Genomic DNA, 19,462 nt, shown 5'->3' on the forward strand with positions numbered 1-19,462 from the left:
ATAGAGTGTATAGTGTAGGGATTAGAGTGTAGGGTATAGAGTGTAGAGTGTAGGGTGTAGAGTGTAGGGTGTAGAGTGTAGGGTATAGAGTGTAGGGTATAGAGTGTAGGGTATAGAGTGTAGACTGTAGGGATTAGAGTGTAGGGATTAGAGTGTAGGGTATAGAGTGTAGGGTATAGAGTAAAGTGTAGAGTGTAGGCTATAGAGTGTAGGGTATAGAGTGTAGAGTGTAGGATATAGAGTGTAGGGTATAGAGTGTAGGGTATAGAGTGTAGGGTATAGAGTGTAGGGTATAGAGTGTAGGGTGTAGGGTATAGAGTGTATGTTATAGAGTGTAAGGTATAGAGTGTAGAGTGTAGGGTATAGACTGTAGGGTGTAGAGTGTAGGGAGTAGAGTGTAGGGTATAGAGTGTAGGGTATAGAGTGTATGTTATAGAGTGTAGGGTATAGAGTGTAGAGTGTAGGGTATAGAGTGTATGTTATAGAGTGTAGGGTATAGAGTTTAGAGTGTAGGGTATAGAGTGTAGGGTATAGAGTGTAGGGTATAGAGTGTAGGGTGTAGAGTGTAGGGTACAAAGTGCAGGGTGTAGAGTGTAGGGTATAGAGTGTAGGGTGTAGAGTGTAGGGTGTAGAGTGTATTGTATAGAGTGTAGAGTGTAGGGTGTAGGGTGTAGAGTATAGAGTGTAGGGTATAGAGTGTAGGGTATAGAGTGTAGGGTGTAGGGATTAGAGTGTAGGGATTAGAGTGTAGGGATTAGAGTGTAGGGTGTAGAGTGTAGGGTGTAGAGTGTAGGGATTAGAGTGTAGAGTGTAGGGATTAGAGTGTAGGGTATAGAGTGTAGGGTATAGAGTGTAGGGTATAGAGTGTAGAGTGTAGGGTACAGAGTGCAGGGTGTAGAGTGTAGGGTATAGAGTGTAGAGTGTAGGGTGTAGGGTGTAGGGTATAGAGTGTAGGGTGTAGGGATTAGAGTGTAGGGATTAGAGTGTAGGGATTAGAGTGTAGGGTGTAGAGTGTAGGGTGTAGAGTGTAGGGTATAGAGTGTAGGGTATAGAGTGTAGGGTATAGAGTGTAGGGTATAGAGTGTAGACTGTAGGGATTAGAGTGTAGGGTATAGAGTGTAGGGTATAGAGTAAAGTGTAGAGTGTAGGCTATAGAGTGTAGGGTATAGAGTGTAGAGTGTAGGGTATAGGGTGTAGGGTATAGAGTGTAGGGTATAGAGTGTAGGGTATAGAGTGTAGGGTATAGAGTGTAGGGTGTAGGGTATAGAGTGTAGGGTATAGAGTGCAGGTTGTAGAGTGTAGGGTATAGAGTGTAGGGTATAGAGAGTAGGGTATAAAGTGTAGAGTGTAGGGTATAGAGTGTATAGTGTAGGGTATAGAGTGTAGGGTATAGAGTGTAGGGTATAGAGTGTAGAGTGTAGGGTATAGAGTGTATGCTATAGAGTGTAGGGTATAGAGTGTAGGGAATAGAGTGTAGAGTGTAAGGTATAGAGTGTAGAGTGTAGGGTATAGACTGTAGGGTGTAGAGTGTAGGGTATAGAGTGTAGGGTATAGAGTGTAGGGTATAGAGTGTAGGGTATAGAGTGTAGAGTGTAAGGTATAGAGTGTAGAGTGTAGGGTATAGACTGTAGGGTGTAGAGTGTAGGGATTAGAGTGTAGGGTACAGAGTGCAGGGTGTAGAGTGTAGGGTATAGAGTGTAGAGTGTAGGGTGTAGGGTGTAGGGTGTAGGGTATAGAGTGTAGGGTATAGAGTGTAGGGTATAGAGTGTAGGGTATAGAGTGTAGACTGTAGGGATTAGAGTGTAGGGATTAGAGTGTAGGGTATAGAGTGTAGGGTATAGAGAAAAGTGTAGAGTGTAGGCTATAGAGTGTAGGGTATAGAGTGTAGAGTGTAGGGTATAGGGTGTAGGGTATAGAGTGTAGGGTATAGAGTGTAGGGTATAGAGTGTAGGGTGTAGGGTATAGAGTGTAGGGTATAGAGTGCAGGTTGTAGAGTGTAGGGTATAGAGTGTAGGGTATAGAGAGTAGGGTATAAAGTGTAGAGTGTAGGGTATAGAGTGTATAGTGTAGGGTATAGAGTGTAGGGTATAGAGTGTAGGGTATAGAGTGTAGAGTGTAGGGTATAGAGTGTATGCTATAGAGTGTAGGGTATAGAGTGTAGGGAATAGAGTGTAGAGTGTAAGGTATAGAGTGTAGAGTGTAGGGTATAGACTGTAGGGTGTAGAGTGTAGGGTATAGAGTGTAGGGTATAGAGTGTAGGGTATAGAGTGTAGAGTGTAAGGTATAGAGTGTATAGTGTAGGGTATAGACTGTAGGGTGTAGAGTGTAGGGATTAGAGTGTAGGGTATAGAGTGTAGGGTATAGAGTGTAGGGTAAAGAGTGTAGAGTGTAGGGTACAGAGTGCAGGGTGTAGAGTGTAGGGTATAGAGTGTAGAGTGTAGGGTGTAGGGTGTAGGGTATAGAGTGTAGGGTATAGAGTGTAGGGTATAGATTGTAGGGTATAGAGTGTAGGGTGTAGGGATTAGAGTGTAGGGATTAGAGTGTAGGGATTAGAGTGTAGGGTGTAGAGTGTAGGGTGTAGAGTGTAGGGTGTAGAGTGTAGGGTATAGAGTGTAGGGTATAGAGTGTAGACTGTAGGGATTAGAGTGTAGGGATTAGAGTGTAGGGATTAGAGTGTAGGGTATAGAGTAAAGTGTAGAGTGTAGGCTATAGAGTGTAGGGTATAGAGTGTAGAGTGTAGGGTATAGGGTGTAGGGTATAGAGTGTAGGGTATAGAGTGTAGGGTATAGAGTGTAGGGTATAGAGTGTAGGGTATAGAGTGTAGGGTATAGAGTGTAGGGTATAGAGTGCAGGTTGTAGAGTGTAGGGTATAGAGTGTAGGGTATAGAGAGTAGGGTATAAAGTGTAGAGTGTAGGGTATAGAGTGTATAGTGTAGGGTATAGAGTGTAGGGTATAGAGTGTAGGGTATAGAGTGTAGAGTGTAGGGTATAGAGTGTATGCTATAGAGTGTAGGGTATAGAGTGTAGGTAATAGAGTGTAGAGTGTAAGGTATAGAGTGTAGAGTGTAGGGTATAGACTGTAGGGTGTAGAGTGTAGGGTATAGAGTGTAGGGTATAGAGTGTAGGGTATAGAGTGTAGGGTATAGAGTGTAGAGTGTAGGGTATAGAGTGCAGGTTGTAGAGTGTAGGGTATAGAGTGTATGGTATAGAGAGTAGGGTATAAAGTGTAGAGTGTAGGGTATAGAGTGTATAGTGTAGGGTATAGAGTGTAGGGTATAGAGTGTAGGGTATAGAGTGTAGAGTGTAGGGTATAGAGTGTATGCTATAGAGTGTATGGTGTAGAGTGTATGGTATAGAGTGTAGGGTATAGAGTGTAGAGTGTATGGTATAGAGTGTAGGGTATAGAGTGTAGGGTATAGAGTGTATGTTATAGAGTGTAGGGTATAGAGTGTAGAGTGTAGGGTGTAGAGTGTAAGGTATAGAGTGTAGGGTGTAGAGTGTAGGGTATAGAGTGTAGGGTATAGAGTGTATGGTATAGAGTGTATGGTATAGAGTGTAGGGTATAGAGTGTATGGTATAGAGTGTAGGGTATAGAGTGGAGAGTGTAGGGATTAGAGTGTAGGGTATAGAGTGTAGGCTATAGAGTGTAGGGTATAGAGTGTAGGGTGTAGAGTGTAGGGTATAGAGTGTTGGGTGTAGAGTGCAGGGTGTAGAGTGCAGGGTATAGAGTGTAAGATATAGAGTGTAGAGTGTAGGGTATAGAGTGTAGGGTGTAGGGTATAGAGTGTAGAGTGTAGGGTATAGAGTGTAGGGTATAGAGTGTAGGGTATAGAGTGTAGGGAATAGAGTGTAGAGTGTAAGGTGTAGAGTGTAGGGTATAGAGTGTAGGGTATATACTGTAGGGTATAGAGTGTAGGCTATAGAGTGTAGGGTATAGAGTGTAGAGTGTAGGGTATAGAGTGTAGGGTATAGAGTGTAGAGTGTAGGGTATAGAGTGTATAGTGTAGGGTATAGAGTGTTGGGTGTAGAGTGCAGGGTGTAGAGTGCAGGGTATAGAGTGTAGGGTATAGAGTGTAGGGTATAAAGTGTAGAGTGTAGGGTATAGAGTGTATAGTGTAGGGTATGGAGTGTAGGGTATAGAGTGTAGGGTATAGAGTGTAGGGTATAAAGTGTAGGGTATAGGGTATAGAGTGTAGGGTGTAGAGTGTAGGGTGTAGAGTGTAGAGTGTAGGGTATAGAGTGTAGGGTATAGAGTGTAGGGTGTAGGGTATAGAGTGTAGGGTATAGAGTGTAGGGTATAGAGTGTAGAGTGTAGAGTGTATGATATAGAGTGTAGGGTATAGAGTGTAGGGTATAGACTGTAGGGTATAGAGTGTGGCGTATAGACTGTAGGGTATAGAGTGTAGAGTGAAGGGTATAGAGTGTAGGGTATAGAGTGTAGGGTATAGAGTGTAGAGTGTAGGGTATAGAATGTAGGGTATAGAGTTTAGGGTATAGAGTGTAGGGAATAGAGTGCAGAGTGTAAGGTATAGAGTGTAGAGTGTAGGGTATAGAGTGCAGGGTATAGAGTGTAGGGTATAGAGTGTAGAGTGTAGGGTATAGAATGTAGGGTATAGAGTGTAGGGTATAGACTGTAGGGTGTAGGGAGTAGAGTGTAGGGTATAGAGTGTAGAGTGTAGGGTATAGAGTGCAGGGTATAGAGTGTAGGGTGTAGAGTGTAGGCTATAGAGTGTAGGGTATAGAGTGTAGAGTGTAGAGTATAGAGTGTAGGGTATAGAGTGTAGGGTATAGAGTGTAGGGTATAGAGTGTAGAGTGTAGAATGTAGGCTATAGAGTGTAGGGTATAGAGTGTAGAGTGTAGGGTATAGAGTGTAGAGTGTAGAGTGTATGGTATAGAGTGTAGACCGTAGGGTATAGAGTGTGGCGTATAGAGTGTAGGGTATAGAGTGTAGAGTGTAGGGTATAGAGTGTACGGTATAGAGTGTAGGGTATAGAGTGTAGGGTATAGAGTGTAGAGTGTAAGGTGTAGAGTGTAGGGTATAGAGTGTAGGGTATATACTGTAGGGTATAGAGTGTAGGCTATAGAGTGTAGGGTGTAGTGTATAGAGTGTAGGGTATAGAGTGTAGGGTATAGAGTGTAGGGTGTAGGGATTAGAGTGTAGGGATTAGAGAGTAGGGTGTAGAGTGTAGGGTGTAGAGTGTAGGGTATAGAGTGTAGGGTATAGAGTGTAGGGATTAGAGTGTAAGGTATAGAGTGTAGAGTGTAGGGTATATAGTGTAGGGATTAGAGAGTTGGGTGTAGAGTGTAGGGTATAGAGTGTATGTTATAGAGTGTAGGGTATAGAGTGTATGTTATAGAGTGTAGGGTATAGAGTGTAGAGTGTAGGGTATAGAGTTTAGAGTGTAGGGTATAGAGTGTAGGGTATAGAGTGTAGGGTAAAGAGTGTAGAGTGTAGGGTATAGAATGTAGGGTATAGAGTGTAGGGTGTAGAGTGTAGGGTATAGAGTGCAGGTTGTAGAGTGTAGGGTATAGAGTGTAGAGTGTAGGGTATAGAGTGTATAGTGTAGGGTATAGAGTGTAGGGTATAGAGTGTAGGGTATAGAGTGTATCGTGTAGGGTATAGAGTGTATGCTATAGAGTGTATGGTGTAGAGTGTATGGTGTAGAGTGTACGGTGTAGAGTGTATGGTGTAGAGTGTATGGTATAGAGTGTAGGGTATAGAGTGTATGTTATAGAGTGTAGGGTATAGAGTGTAGAGTGTAGGGTATAGAGTGTAGGGTATAGAGTGTAGAGTGTAGGGTTTAGAGTGTTGGGTGTAGAGTGCAGGGTGTAGAGTGCAGGGTATAGAGTGTAGGGTATAAAGTGTAGAGTGTAGGGTATAGAGTGTAGGGTATAAAGTGTAGGGTATAGGGTATAGAGTGTAGGGTGTAGAGTGTAGGGTGTAGAGTGTAGAGTGTAGGGTATAGAGTGTAGGGTATAGAGTGTAGGGTGTAGGGTATAGAGTGTAGGGTATAGAGTGTAGGGTATAGAGTGTAGAGTGTATGGTATAGAGTGTAGGGTATAGAGTGTAGGGTATAGACTGTAGGGTATAGAGTGTGGCGTATAGAGTGTAGGGTATAGAGTGTAGAGTGTAGGGTATAGAGTGTAGGGTATACAGTGTAGGGTATAGAGTGTAGAGTGTAGGGTATAGAATGTAGGGTATAGAGTGTAGGGTATAGAGTGTAGGGAATAGAGTGTAGAGTGTAAGGTATAGAGTGTAGAGTGTAGGGTATAGACTGTAGGGTGTAGTGAGTAGAGTGTAGGGTATAGAGTGTAGAGTGTAGGGTATAAAGTGCAGGGTATAGAGTGTAGGGTGTAGAGTGTAGGCTATAGAGTGTAGGATATAAAGTGTAGAGTGTAGGGTATAGAGTGTAGGGTATAGAGTGTAGGGTATAGAGTGTAGGGTATAGAGTGTAGGGTATAGAGTGTAGGGAATAGAGTGTAGAGTGTAAGGTGTAGAGTGTAGGGTATAGAGTGTAGGGTATATACTGTAGGGTATAGAGTGTAGGCTATAGAGTGTAGGGTATAGAGTGTAGAGTGTAGGGTATAGAGTGTAGGGTATAGAGTGTAGAGTGTAGGGTTTAGAGTGTTGGGTGTAGAGTGCAGGGTGTAGAGTGCAGGGTATAGAGTGTAGGGTATAGAGTGTAGGGTATAAAGTGTAGAGTGTAGGGTATAGAGTGTATAGTGTAGGGTATGGAGTGTAGGGTATAGAGTGTAGGGTATAGAGTGTAGGGTATAAAGTGTAGGGTATAGGGTATAGAGTGTAGGGTGTAGAGTGTAGGGTGTAGAGTGTAGAGTGTAGGGTATAGAGTGTAGGGTATAGAGTGTAGGGTATAAAGTGTAGGGTATAGAGTGTAGGGTATAAAGTGTAGGGTATAGGGTATAGAGTGTAGGGTGTAGAGTGTAGGGTGTAGAGTGTAGAGTGTAGGCTATAGAGTGTAGGGTATAGAGTGTAGAGTGTAGAGTGTAGGGTATAGAGTGTAGGGTGTAGAGTGTAGGGTATAGAGTGTAAAGTGTAGAGTGTATGGTATAGAGTGTAGACTGTAGGGTATAGAGTGTACGTATAGAGTGTAGGGTATAGAGTGTAGGGTATAGAGTGTAGAGTGTAAGGTGTAGAGTGTAGGGTATAGAGTGTAGGGTATATACTGTAGGGTATAGAGTGTAGGCTATAGAGTGTAGGGTGTAGGGTATAGAGTGTAAGGTATAGAGTGTAGGGTATAGAGTGTAGGGTGTAGGGATTAGAGTGTAGGGATTAGAGTGTAGGGATTAGAGAGTAGGGTGTAGAGTGTAGGGTGTAGAGTGTAGGGTATAGAGTGTAGGGTATAGAGTGTAGAGTGTAGGGATTAGAGTGTAAGGTATAGAGTGTAGGGTATATAGTGTAGGGATTAGAGAGTAGGGTGTAGAGTGTAGGGTATAGAGTGTATGTTATAGAGTGTAGGGTATAGAGTGTATGTTATAGAGTGTAGGGTATAGAGTGTAGAGTGTAGGGTATAGAGTTTAGAGTGTAGGGTATAGAGTGTAGGGTATAGAGTGTAGGGTAAAGAGTGTAGAGTGTAGGGTATAGAATGTAGGGTATAGAGTGTAGAGTGTAGAGTGTAGGGTATAGAGTGCAGGTTGTAGAGTGTAGGGTATAGAGTGTAGAGTGTAGGGTATAGAGTGTATAGTGTAGGGTATAGAGTGTAGGGTATAGAAAGTAGGGCATAGAGTGTATCGTGTAGGGCATAGAGTGTATGCTATAGAGTGTATGGTGTAGAGTGTATGGTGTAGAGTGTATGGTGTAGAGTGTATGGTGTAGAGTGTATGGCATAGAGTGTAGGGTATAGAGTGTATGTTATAGAGTGTAGGATATAGAGTGTAGGGTATAGAGTGTAGGGTATAGATTGCAGGTTGTAGAGTGCAGGTTGTAGAGTGTAGGGTATAGAGTGTAGGGTATAGAGTGTAGGGTATAAAGTGTAGAGTGTAGGGTATAGAGTGTATAGTGTAGGGTATAGAGTGTAGGGCATAGAGTGTGTAGTGTAGGGTATAGAGTGTATGCTATAGAGTGTATGGTGTAGAGTGTATGGTATAGAGTGTAGGGTGTAGAGTGTATGGTATAGAGTGTAGGGTATAGAGTGTAGGGTATAGAGTGTAGGGTATAGACTGTAGGGTATAGACTGTAGGGAGTAGAGTGTAGGGTATAGAGTGTAGGGTATAGAGTGTAGGGTATAGAGTGTAGGGTATAGAGTGTATGTTATAGAGTGTAGGGTATAGAGTGTAGAGTGTAGGGTAGAGAGTGTATGTTATAGAGTGTAGGGTATAGAGTTTAGAGTGTAGGGTATAGAGTGTAGGGTATAGAGTGTAGGGTATAGAGTGTAGGGTAAAGAGTGTAGGGTAAAGAGTGTAGAGTGTAGGGTACAGAGTGCAGGGTGTAGAGTGTAGGGTATAGAGTGTAGGGTGTAGAGTGTAGGGTGTAGAGTGTAGGGTATAGAGTGTAGAGTGTAGGGTGTAGGGAATAGAGTGTAGGGTATAGAGTGTAGGGTATAGAGTGTAGGGTATAGAGTGTAGGGTGTAGGGATTAGAGTGTATGGATTAGAGTGTAGGGATTAGAGTGTAGGGTGTAGAGTGTAGGGTGTAGAGTGTAGGGTGTAGAGTGTAGGGTATAGAGTGTAGGGTATAGAGTGTAGAGTGTAGGGATTAGAGTGTAGGGTATAGAGTGTAGGGTATAGAGTGTAGGGTATAGAGTGTAGGGTAAAGAGTGTAGAGTGTCGGGTACAGAGTGCAGGGTGTAGAGTGTAGGGTGTAGAGTGTAGGGTGTAGGGTGTAGAGTGTAGGGTATAGAGTGTAGGGTATAGAGTGTAGGGTATAGAGTGTAGGGTATAGAGTGTAGGGTGTAGGGATTAGAGTGTAGGGATTAGAGTGTAGGGATTAGAGTGTAGGGTGTAGAGTGTAGGGTGTAGAGTGTAGGGTATAGAGTGTAGGGTATAGAGTGTAGGGTATAGAGTGTAGACTGTAGGGATTAGAGTGTAGGGATTAGAGTGTAGGGTATAGAGTGTAGGGTATAGAGTAAAGTGTAGAGTGTAGGCTATAGAGTGTAGGGTATAGAGTGTAGAGTGTAGGGTATAGAGTGTAGGGTATAGAGTGTAGGGTATAGAGTGTAGGGTATAGAGTGTAGGGTGTAGGGTATAGAGTGTATGTTATAGAGTGTAAGGTATAGAGTGTAGAGTGTAGGGTATAGACTGTAGGGTGTAGAGTGTAGGGAGTAGAGTGTAGGGTATAGAGTGTAGGGTATAGAGTGTAGGGTATAGAGTGTAGGGTATAGAGTGTAGGGTATAGAGTGTAGAGTGTAGGGTATAGAGTGTATGTTATAGAGTGTAGGGTATAGAGTTTAGAGTGTAGGGTATAGAGTGTAGGGTATAGAGTGTAGGGTATAGAGTGTAGGGTATAGAGTGTAGGGTATAGAGTGTAGGGTAAAGAGTGTAGAGTGTAGGGTACAAAGTGCAGGGTGTAGAGTGTAGGGTATAGAGTGTAGGGTGTAGAGTGTAGGGTGTAGAGTGTATTGTATAGAGTGTAGAGTGTAGGGTGTAGGGTGTAGAGTATAGAGTGTAGGGTATAGAGTGTAGGGTATAGAGTGTAGGGTATAGAGTGTAGGGTGTAGGGATTAGAGTGTAGGGATTAGAGTGTAGGGATTAGAGTGTAGGGTGTAGAGTGTAGGGTGTAGAGTGTAGGGTATAGAGTGTAGGGTATAGAGTGTAGGATATAGAGTGTAGAGTGTAGGGATTAGAGTGTAGGGTATAGAGTGTAGGGTATAGAGTGTAGGGTAAAGAGTGTAGAGTGTAGGGTACAGAGTGCAGGGTGTAGAGTGTAGGGTATAGAGTGTAGAGTGTAGGGTGTAGGGTATAGATTGTAGGGTATAGAGTGTAGGGTATAGAGTGTAGGGTATAGATTGTAGGGTATAGAGTGTAGGGTGTAGGGATTAGAGTGTAGGGATTAGAGTGTAGGGATTAGAGTGTAGGGTGTAGAGTGTAGGGTGTAGAGTGTAGGGTGTAGAGTGTAGGGTATAGAGTGTAGGGTATAGAGTGTAGGGTATAGAGTGTAGACTGTAGGGATTAGAGAGTAGGGATTAGAGTGTAGGGTATAGAGTGTAGGGTATAGAGTAAAGTGTAGAGTGTAGGCTATAGAGTGTAGGGTATAGAGTGTAGAGTGTAGGGTATAGGGTGTAGGGTATAGAGTGTAGGGTATAGAGTGTAGGGTATAGAGTGTAGGGTATAGAGTGTAGGGTATAGAGTGTAGGGTGTAGGGTATAGAGTGTAGGGTATAGAGTGCAGGTTGTAGAGTGTAGGGTATAGAGTGTAGGGTATAGAGAGTAGGGTATAAAGTGTAGAGTGTAGGGTATAGAGTGTATAATGTAGGGTATAGAGTGTAGGGTATAGAGTGTAGGGTATAGAGTGTAGAGTGTAGGGTATAGAGTGTATGCTATAGAGTGTAGGGTATAGAGTGTAGGGAATAGAGTGTAGAGTGTAAGGTATAGAGTGTAGAGTGTAGGGTATAGACTGTAGGGTGTAGAGTGTAGGGTATAGAGTGTAGGGTATAGAGTGTAGGGTATAGAGTGTAGGGTATAGAGTGTAGAGTGTAGGGTATAGAGTGCAGGGTATAGAGTGTAGGGTATAGAGTGTAGGGTATAGAGAGTAGGGTATAAAGTGTAGAGTGTAGGGTATAGAGTGTAAAGTGTAGGGTATAGAGTGTAGGGTATAGAGTGTAGGGTATAGAGTGTAGAGTGTAGGGTATAGAGTGTAGGATATAGAGTGTAGGGTATAGAGTGTAGGGTATAGATTGCAGGTTGTAGAGTGCAGGTTGTAGAGTGTAGGGTATAGAGTGTAGGGTATAGAGTGTAGGGTATAGAGTGTAGTGTATAAAGTGTAGAGTGTAGGGTATAGAGTGTATAGTATAGGGTATAGAGTGTAGGGCATAGAGTGTATAGTGTAGGGTATAGAGTGTATGCTATAGAGTGTATGGTGTAGAGTGTATGGTATAGAGTGTAGGGTGTAGAGTGTATGGTATAGAGTGTAGGGTGTAGAGTGTAGGGTATAGAGTGTAGGGTATAGAGTGTAGGGTATAGAGTGTAGGGTATAGAGTGTAGGGTATAGAGTGTAAGGTATAGAGTGTAGAGTGTAGGGTATAGACTGTAGGGTGTAGAGTGTAGGGAGTAGAGTGTAGGGTATAGTGTGTAGGGTATAGAGTGTAGGGTATAGAGTGTAGGGTATAAAGTGTATGTTATAGAGTGTAGGGTATAGAGTGTAGAGTGTAGGGTATAGAGTGTATGTTATAGAGTGTAGGGTATAGAGTGTAGGGTATAGAGTGTAGGGTATAGAGTGTAGGGTATAGAGTGTAGGGTACAGAGTGTAGGGTACAGAGTGAAGGGTGTAGAGTGTAGGGTATAGAGTGTAGGGTGTAGAGTGTAGGGTGTAGAGTGTAGGGTATAGAGTGTAGAGTGTAGGGTGTAGGGTATAGAGTGTAGGGTATAGAGTGTAGGGTATAGAGTGTTGGTTGTAGGGATTAGAGTGTAGGGATTAGAGTGTAGGGATTAGAGTGTAGGGTGTACAGTGTAGGGTGTAGAGTGTAGGGTATAGAGTTTAGGGTATAGAGTGTAGGGTATAGAGTGTAGAGTGTAGGAATTAGAGTGTAGGGTATAGAGTGTAGGGTATAGAGTGTAGGGTATAGAGTGTAGGGTATAGAGTGTAGGGTAAAGAGTGTAGAGTCAGGAACACATGGGCTACTTGCACAGTGAACAAGTCTGTATGATCATGTTCACACACCACCAAGAAACCTGAAGACACAAAAGAGAATAGTAAAACCAAAAACACTCAGTTTGAAAAAATGTTGTAGTAATCCGCAAGTGCTAGTAAAAGATGTAAAAAACAGGGTATTTGGTTGATACGTTTTTTGCAAAAAATGTATACTAAGCTGCTCTACCAATCTTCACGGTATACCCTTATCAGAGCAGTCCTAACTAATGTATGCAATCCCTATCTGATGTATTTAAAAACCTGATCATCTGTATATAACCTGTGTGAACAGGGTTCAGAGAGGAAAAATCCATGTGTGCATACAGGGTAGAACAGCTTTTGTGCAGATAGCCCAAGATTTTTTGCAAAAAACGTATCAACCAAATACCCTGTTTTTTACATCTTTTACTAGCACTTGCGGATTACTGCAACATTTTTTCAAACTGAGTGTTTTTGGTTTCACTATTCTCTTTTGTGTCTTCAGGTTTCTTGGTGGTGTGTGAACATGATCATACAGACTTGTTCACTGTGCAAGTAGCCCATGTGTTCCTGTTTCCATAATTGTTCTCTTGTGTCTACAAGACTGGGGAGTTCCACCACTCCTCTTGGGCTATCTGCACAAAAGCTGTTCTACCCTGTATGCACACATGGATTTTTCCTCTCTGAACCCTGTTCACACAGGTTATATACAGATGATCAGGTTTTTAAATACATCAGATAGGGATTGCATACATTAGTTAGGACTGCTCTGATAAGGGTATACCGTGAAGATTGGTAGAGCAGCTTAGTATACATTTTTTGCAAAAAACGTATCGACCAAATACCCTGTTTTTCACATCTTTTACTAGCACTTGCGGATTACTGCAACATTTTTTCAAACTGAGTGTAGGGTATAGAGTGTAGGGTATAGATTGTAGGGTATAGAGTGTAGGGTGTAGGGATTAGAGTGTAGGGATTAGAGTGTAGGGATTAGAGTGTAGGGTGTAGAGTGTAGGGTGTAGAGTGTAGGGTGTAGAGTGTAGGGTGTAGAGTGTAGGGTATAGAGTGTAGGGTATAGAGTGTAGGGTATAGAGTGTAGGGTATAGAGTGTAGGGTATAGAGTGTAGAGTGTAGGGTATAGAGTGTATAGTGTAGGGTATAGAGTGTAGGGTATAGAGTGTAGGGTATAGAGTGTATTGTGTAGGGTATAGAGTGTATGCTATAGAGTGTATGGTGTAGAGTGTATGGTGTAGAGTGTATGGTGTAGAGTGTATGGTATAGAGTGTAGGGTATAGAGTGTATGTTATAGAGTGTAGGGTATAGAGTGTAGGGTATAGAGTTTAGAGTGTAGGGTATAGAGTGTAGGATATAGAGTGTAGGGTATAGAGTGTAGGGTATAGATTGCAGGTTGTAGAGTGCAGGTTGTAGAGTGTAGGGTATAGAGTGTAGGGTATAGAGTGTAGGGTATAGAGTGTAGGGTATAAAGTGTAGAGTGTAGGGTATAGAGTGTATAGTGTAGGGTATAGAGTGTAGGGCATAGAGTGTATAGTGTAGGGTATAGAGTGTATGCTATAGAATGTATGGTGTAGAGTGTATGGTATAGAGTGTAGGGTGTAGAGTGTATGGTATAGAGTGTAGGGTATAGAGTGTAGGGTATAGAGTGTAGGGTATAGAGTGTATGTTATAGAGTGTAAGGTGTAGAGTGTAGGGTATAGACTGTAGGGTGTAGAGTGTAGGGAGTAGAGTGTAGGGTATAGAGTGTAGGGTATAGAGTGTATGTTATAGAGTGTAGGGTATAGAGTGTAGAGTGTAGGTTATAGAGTGTATGTTATAGAGTGTAGGGTATAGAGTTTAGGGTGTAGGGTATAGAGTGTAGGGTATAGAGTGTAGGGTATAGAGTGTAGAGTGAAGGGTACAGAGTGCAGGGTGTAGAGTGTAGGGTATAGAGTGTAGGGTGTAGAGTGTAGGGTGTAGAGTGTAGGGTATAGAGTGTAGAGTGTAGGGTGTAGGGTATAGAGTGTAGGGTATAGAGTGTAGGGTATAGAGTGTAGGGTGTAGGGATTAGAGTGTAGGGTGTAGAGTGTAGGGTGTAGAGTGTAGGGTATAGAGTGTAGGGTATAGAGTGTAGGGTATAGAGTGTAGAGTGTAGGGATTAGAGTGTAGGGTATAGAGTGTAGGGTATAGAGTGTAGAGTGTAGGGTACAGAGTGCAGGGTGTAGAGTGTAGGGTATAGAGTGTAGAGTGTAGGGTGTAGGGTGTAGAGTGTAGGGTATAGAGTGTAGGGTATAGAGTGTAGGGTATAGAGTGTAGGGTATAGATTGTAGGGTATAGAGTGTAGGGTGTAGGGATTAGAGTGTAGGGATTAGAGTGTAGAGATTAGAGTGTAGGGTGTAGAGTGTAGGGTGTAGAGTGTACGGTATAGAGTGTAGGGTATAGAGTGTAGGGTATAGAGTGTAGACTGTAGGGATTAGAGTGTAGGGATTAAAGTGTAGGGTATAGAGTGTAGGGTATAGAGTAAAGTGTAGAGTGTAGGCTATAGAGTGCAGGGTATAGAGTGTAGAGTGTAGGGTATAGAGTGTAGGGTATAGATTGTAGGGTATAGAGTGTAGGGTATAGAGTGTAGGGTATAGAGTGTAGGGTGTAGGGTATAGAGTGTATGTTATAGAGTGTAAGGTATAGAGTGTAGAGTGTAGGGTATAGACTGTAGGGTGTAGAGTGTAGGGAGTAGAGTGTAGGGTATAGAGTGTAGGGTATAGAGTGTAGGGTATAGAGTGTAGGGTATAGAGTGTAGGGTATAGAGTGTAGGGTATAGAGTGTAGAGTGTAGGGTATAGAGTGTATGTTATAGAGTGTAGGGTATAGAGTTTAGAGTGTAGGGTATAGAGTGTAGGGTATAGAGTGTAGGGTATAGAGTGTAGGGTATAGAGTGTAGGGTATAGAGTGTAGGGTATAGAGTGTAGGGTGTAGGGATTAGAGTGTAGGGATTAGAGTGTAGGGATTAGAGTGTAGGGTGTAGAGTGTAGGGTGTAGAGTGTAGGGTATAGAGTGTAGGGTATAGAGTGTAGGGTATAGAGTGTAGGGTATAGAGTGTAGAGTGTAGGGTATAGAGTGTAGGGTATAGAGTGTAGGGTATAGAGTGTATCGTGTAGGGTATAGAGTGTATGCTATAGAGTGTATGGTGTAGAGTGTATGGTGTAGAGTGTATGGTATAGAGTGTAGGGTATAGAGTGTATGTTATAGAGTGTAGGGTATAGAGTGTAGGGTATAGAGTTTAGAGTGTAGGGTATAGAGTGTAGGATATAGAGTGTAGGGTATAGAGTGTAGGGTATAGATTGCAGGTTGTAGAGTGCAGGTTGTAGAGTGTAGGGTATAGAGTGTAGGGTATAGAGTGTAGGGTATAGAGTGTAGGGTATAAAGTGTAGAGTGTAGGGTATAGAGTGTATAGTGTAGGGTATAGAGTGTAGGGTATAGAGTGTAGGGTATAGAGTGTAGGGTATAGAGTGTATTGTGTAGGGTATAGAGTGTATGCTATAGAGTGTATGGTATAGACTGTAGGGTGTAGAGTGTAGGGAGTAGAGTGTAGGGTATAGAGTGTAGGGTATAGAGTGTATGTTATAGAGTGTAGGGTATAGAGTGTAGAGTGTAGGTTATAGAGTGTATGTTATAGAGTGTAGGGTATAGAGTTTAGGGTGTAGGGTATAGAGTGTAGGGTATAGAGTGTAGGGTATAGAGTGTAGGGTATAGAGTGTAGAGTGAAGGGTACAGAGTGCAGGGTGTAGAGTGTAGGGTATAGAGTGTAGGGTGTAGAGTGTAGGGTGTAGAGTGTAGGGTATAGAGTGTAGAGTGTAGGGTGTAGGGTATAGAGTGTAGGGTATAGAGTGTAGGGTATAGAGTGTAGGGTGTAGGGATTAGAGTGTAGGGTGTAGAGTGTAGGGTGTAGAGTGTAGGGTATAGAGTGTAGGGTATAGAGTGTAGGGTATAGAGTGTAGAGTGTAGGGATTAGAGTGTAGGGTATAGAGTGTAGGGTATAGAGTGTAGAGTGTAGGGTACAGAGTGCAGGGTGTAGAGTGTAGGGTATAGAGTGTAGAGTGTAGGGTGTAGGGTGTAGAGTGTAGGGTATAGAGTGTAGGGTATAGAGTGTAGGGTATAGAGTGTAGGGTATAGAGTGTAGGGTATAGAGTGTAGGGTGTAGGGATTAGAGTGTAGGGATTAGAGTGTAGAGATTAGAGTGTAGGGTGTAGAGTGTAGGGTGTAGAGTGTACGGTATAGAGTGTAGGGTATAGAGTGTAGGGTATAGAGTGTAGACTGTAGGGATTAGAGTGTAGGGATTAAAGTGTAGGGTATAGAGTGTAGGGTATAGAGTAAAGTGTAGAGTGTAGGCTATAGAGTGCAGGGTATAGAGTGTAGAGTGTAGGGTATAGAGTGTAGGGTATAGATTGTAGGGTATAGAGTGTAGGGTATAGAGTGTAGGGTATAGAGTGTAGGGTGTAGGGTATAGAGTGTATGTTATAGAGTGTAAGGTATAGAGTGTAGAGTGTAGGGTATAGACTGTAGGGTGTAGAGTGTAGGGAGTAGAGTGTAGGGTATAGAGTGTAGGGTATAGAGTGTAGGGTATAGAGTGTAGGGTATAGAGTGTAGGGTATAGAGTGTAGGGTATAGAGTGTAGAGTGTAGGGTATAGAGTGTATGTTATAGAGTGTAGGGTATAGAGTTTAGAGTGTAGGGTATAGAGTGTAGGGTATAGAGTGTAGGGTATAGAGTGTAGGGTATAGAGTGTAGGGTATAGAGTGTAGGGTGTAGGGATTAGAGTGTAGGGATTAGAGTGTAGGGATTAGAGTGTAGGGTGTAGAGTGTAGGGTGTAGAGTGTAGGGTATAGAGTGTAGGGTATAGAGTGTAGGGTATAGAGTGTAGGGTATAGAGTGTAGGGTATAGAGTGTAGAGTGTAGGGTATAGAGTGTAGGGTATAGAGTGTAGGGTATAGAGTGTATCGTGTAGGGTATAGAGTGTATGCTATAGAGTGTATGGTGTAGAGTGTATGGTGTAGAGTGTATGGTATAGAGTGTAGGGTATAGAGTGTATGTTATAGAGTGTAGGGTATAGAGTGTAGGGTATAGAGTTTAGAGTGTAGGGTATAGAGTGTAGGATATAGAGTGTAGGGTATAGAGTGTAGGGTATAGATTGCAGGTTGTAGAGTGCAGGTTGTAGAGTGTAGGGTATAGAGTGTAGGGTATAGAGTGTAGGGTATAGAGTGTAGGGTATAAAGTGTAGAGTGTAGGGTATAGAGTGTATAGTGTAGGGTATAGAGTGTAGGGCATAGAGTGTATAGTGTAGGGTATAGAGTGTATGCTATAGAGTGTATGGTGTAGAGTGTATGGTATAGAGTGTAGGGTGTAGAGTGTAGGGTATAGAGTGTAGGGTATAGATTGCAGGTTGTAGAGTGCAGGTTGTAGAGTGTAGGGTATAGAGTGTAGGGTATAGAGTGTAGGGTATAGAGTGTAGGGTATAAAGTGTAGAGTGTAGGGTATAGAGTGTATAGTGTAGGGTATAGAGTGTAGGGCATAGAGTGTAGAGTGTAGGGATTAGAGTGTAGGGTATAGAGTGTAGGGTATAGAGTGTAGAGTGTAGGGTACAGAGTGCAGGGTGTAGAGTGTAGGGTATAGAGTGTAGAGTGTAGGGTGTAGGGTGTAGAGTGTAGAGTGTAGGGTATAGAGTGTAGGGTATAGAGTGTAGGGTATAGAGTGTAGGGTATAGATTGTAGGGTATAGAGTGTAGGGTGTAGGGATTAGAGTGTAGGGATTAGAGTGTAGAGATTAGAGTGTAGGGTGTAGAGTGTAGGGTGTAGAGTGTACGGTATAGAGTGTAGGGTATAGAGTGTAGGGTATAGAGTGTAGACTGTAGGGATTAGAGTGTAGGGATTAAAGTGTAGGGTATAGAGTGTAGGGTATAGAGTAAAGTGTAGAGTGTAGGCTATAGAGTGCAGGGTATAGAGTGTAGAGTGTAGGGTATAGAGTGTAGGGTATAGATTGTAGGGTATAGAGTGTAGGGTATAGAGTGTAGGGTATAGAGTGTAGGGTATAGAGTGTAGGGTGTAGGGTATAGAGTGTATGTTATAGAGTGTAAGGTATAGAGTGTAGAGTGTAGGGTATAGACTGTAGGGTGTAGAGTGTAGGGAGTAGAGTGTAGGGTATAGAGTGTAGGGTATAGAGTGTAGGGTATAGAGTGTAGGGTATAGAGTGTAGGGTATAGAGTGTAGGGTATAGAGTGTAGGGTATAGAGTGTAGGGTATAGAGTGTAGGGTATAGAGTGTAGGGTATAGAGTGTAGAGTGTAGGGTATAGAGTGTATGTTATAGAGTGTAGGGTATAGAGTTTAGAGTGTAGGGTATAGAGTGTAGGGTATAGAGTGTAGGGTATAGAGTGTAGGGTATAGAGTGTAGGGTATAGAGTGTAGGGTGTAGGGATTAGAGTGTAGGGATTAGAGTGTAGGGTGTAGAGTGTAGGGTGTAGAGTGTAGGGTATAGAGTGTAGGGTATAGAGTGTAGGGTATAGAGTGTAGGGTATAGAGTGTAGAGTGTAGGGTATAGAGTGTAGGGTATAGAGTGTAGGGTATAGAGTGTATCGTGTAGGGTATAGAGTGTATGCTATAGAGTGTATGGTGTAGAGTGTATGGTGTAGAGTGTATGGTATAGAGTGTAGGGTATAGAGTGTAGGGTATAGAGTGTAGGGTATAGATTGCAGGTTGTAGAGTGCAGGTTGTAGAGTGTAGGGTATAGAGTGTAGGGTATAGAGTGTAGGGTATAGAGTGTAGGGTATAAAGTGTAGAGTGTAGGGTATAGAGTGTATAGTGTAGGGTATAGAGTGTAGGGCATAGAGTGTATAGTGTAGGGTTTAGAGTGTATGCTATAGAGTGTATGGTGTAGAGTGTATGGTATAGAGTGTAGGGTGTAGAGTGTAGGGTATAGAGTGTAGGGTATAGATTGCAGGTTGTAGAGTGCAGGTTGTAGAGTGTAGGGTATAGAGTGTAGGGTATAGAGTGTAGGGTATAGAGTGTAGGGTATAAAGTGTAGAGTGTAGGGTATAGAGTGTATAGTGTAGGGTATAGAGTGTAGGGCATAGAGTGTAGAGTGTAGGGATTAGAGTGTAGGGTATAGAGTGTAGGGTATAGAGTGTAGAGTGTAGGGTACAGAGTGCAGGGTGTAGAGTGTAGGGTATAGAGTGTAGAGTGTAGGGTGTAGGGTGTAGAGTGTAGGGTATAGAGTGTAGGGTATAGAGTGTAGGGTATAGAGTGTAGGGTATAGATTGTAGGGTATAGAGTGTAGGGTGTAGGGATTAGAGTGTAGGGATTAGAGTGTAGAGATTAGAGTGTAGGGTGTAGAGTGTAGGGTGTAGAGTGTACGGTATAGAGTGTAGGGTATAGAGTGTAGGGTATAGAGTGTAGACTGTAGGGATTAGAGTGTAGGGATTAAAGTGTAGGGTATAGAGTGTAGGGTATAGAGTAAAGTGTAGAGTGTAGGCTATAGAGTGCAGGGTATAGAGTGTAGAGTGTAGGGTATAGAGTGTAGGGTATAGATTGTAGGGTATAGAGTGTAGGGTATAGAGTGTAGGGTATAGAGTGTAGGGTATAGAGTGTAGGGTGTAGGGTATAGAGTGTATGTTATAGAGTGTAAGGTATAGAGTGTAGAGT

Source organism: Ranitomeya imitator, chromosome 4 (assembly GCF_032444005.1).
Source record: "Ranitomeya imitator isolate aRanImi1 chromosome 4, aRanImi1.pri, whole genome shotgun sequence".
Taxonomy (NCBI): domain Eukaryota; kingdom Metazoa; phylum Chordata; class Amphibia; order Anura; family Dendrobatidae; genus Ranitomeya; species Ranitomeya imitator.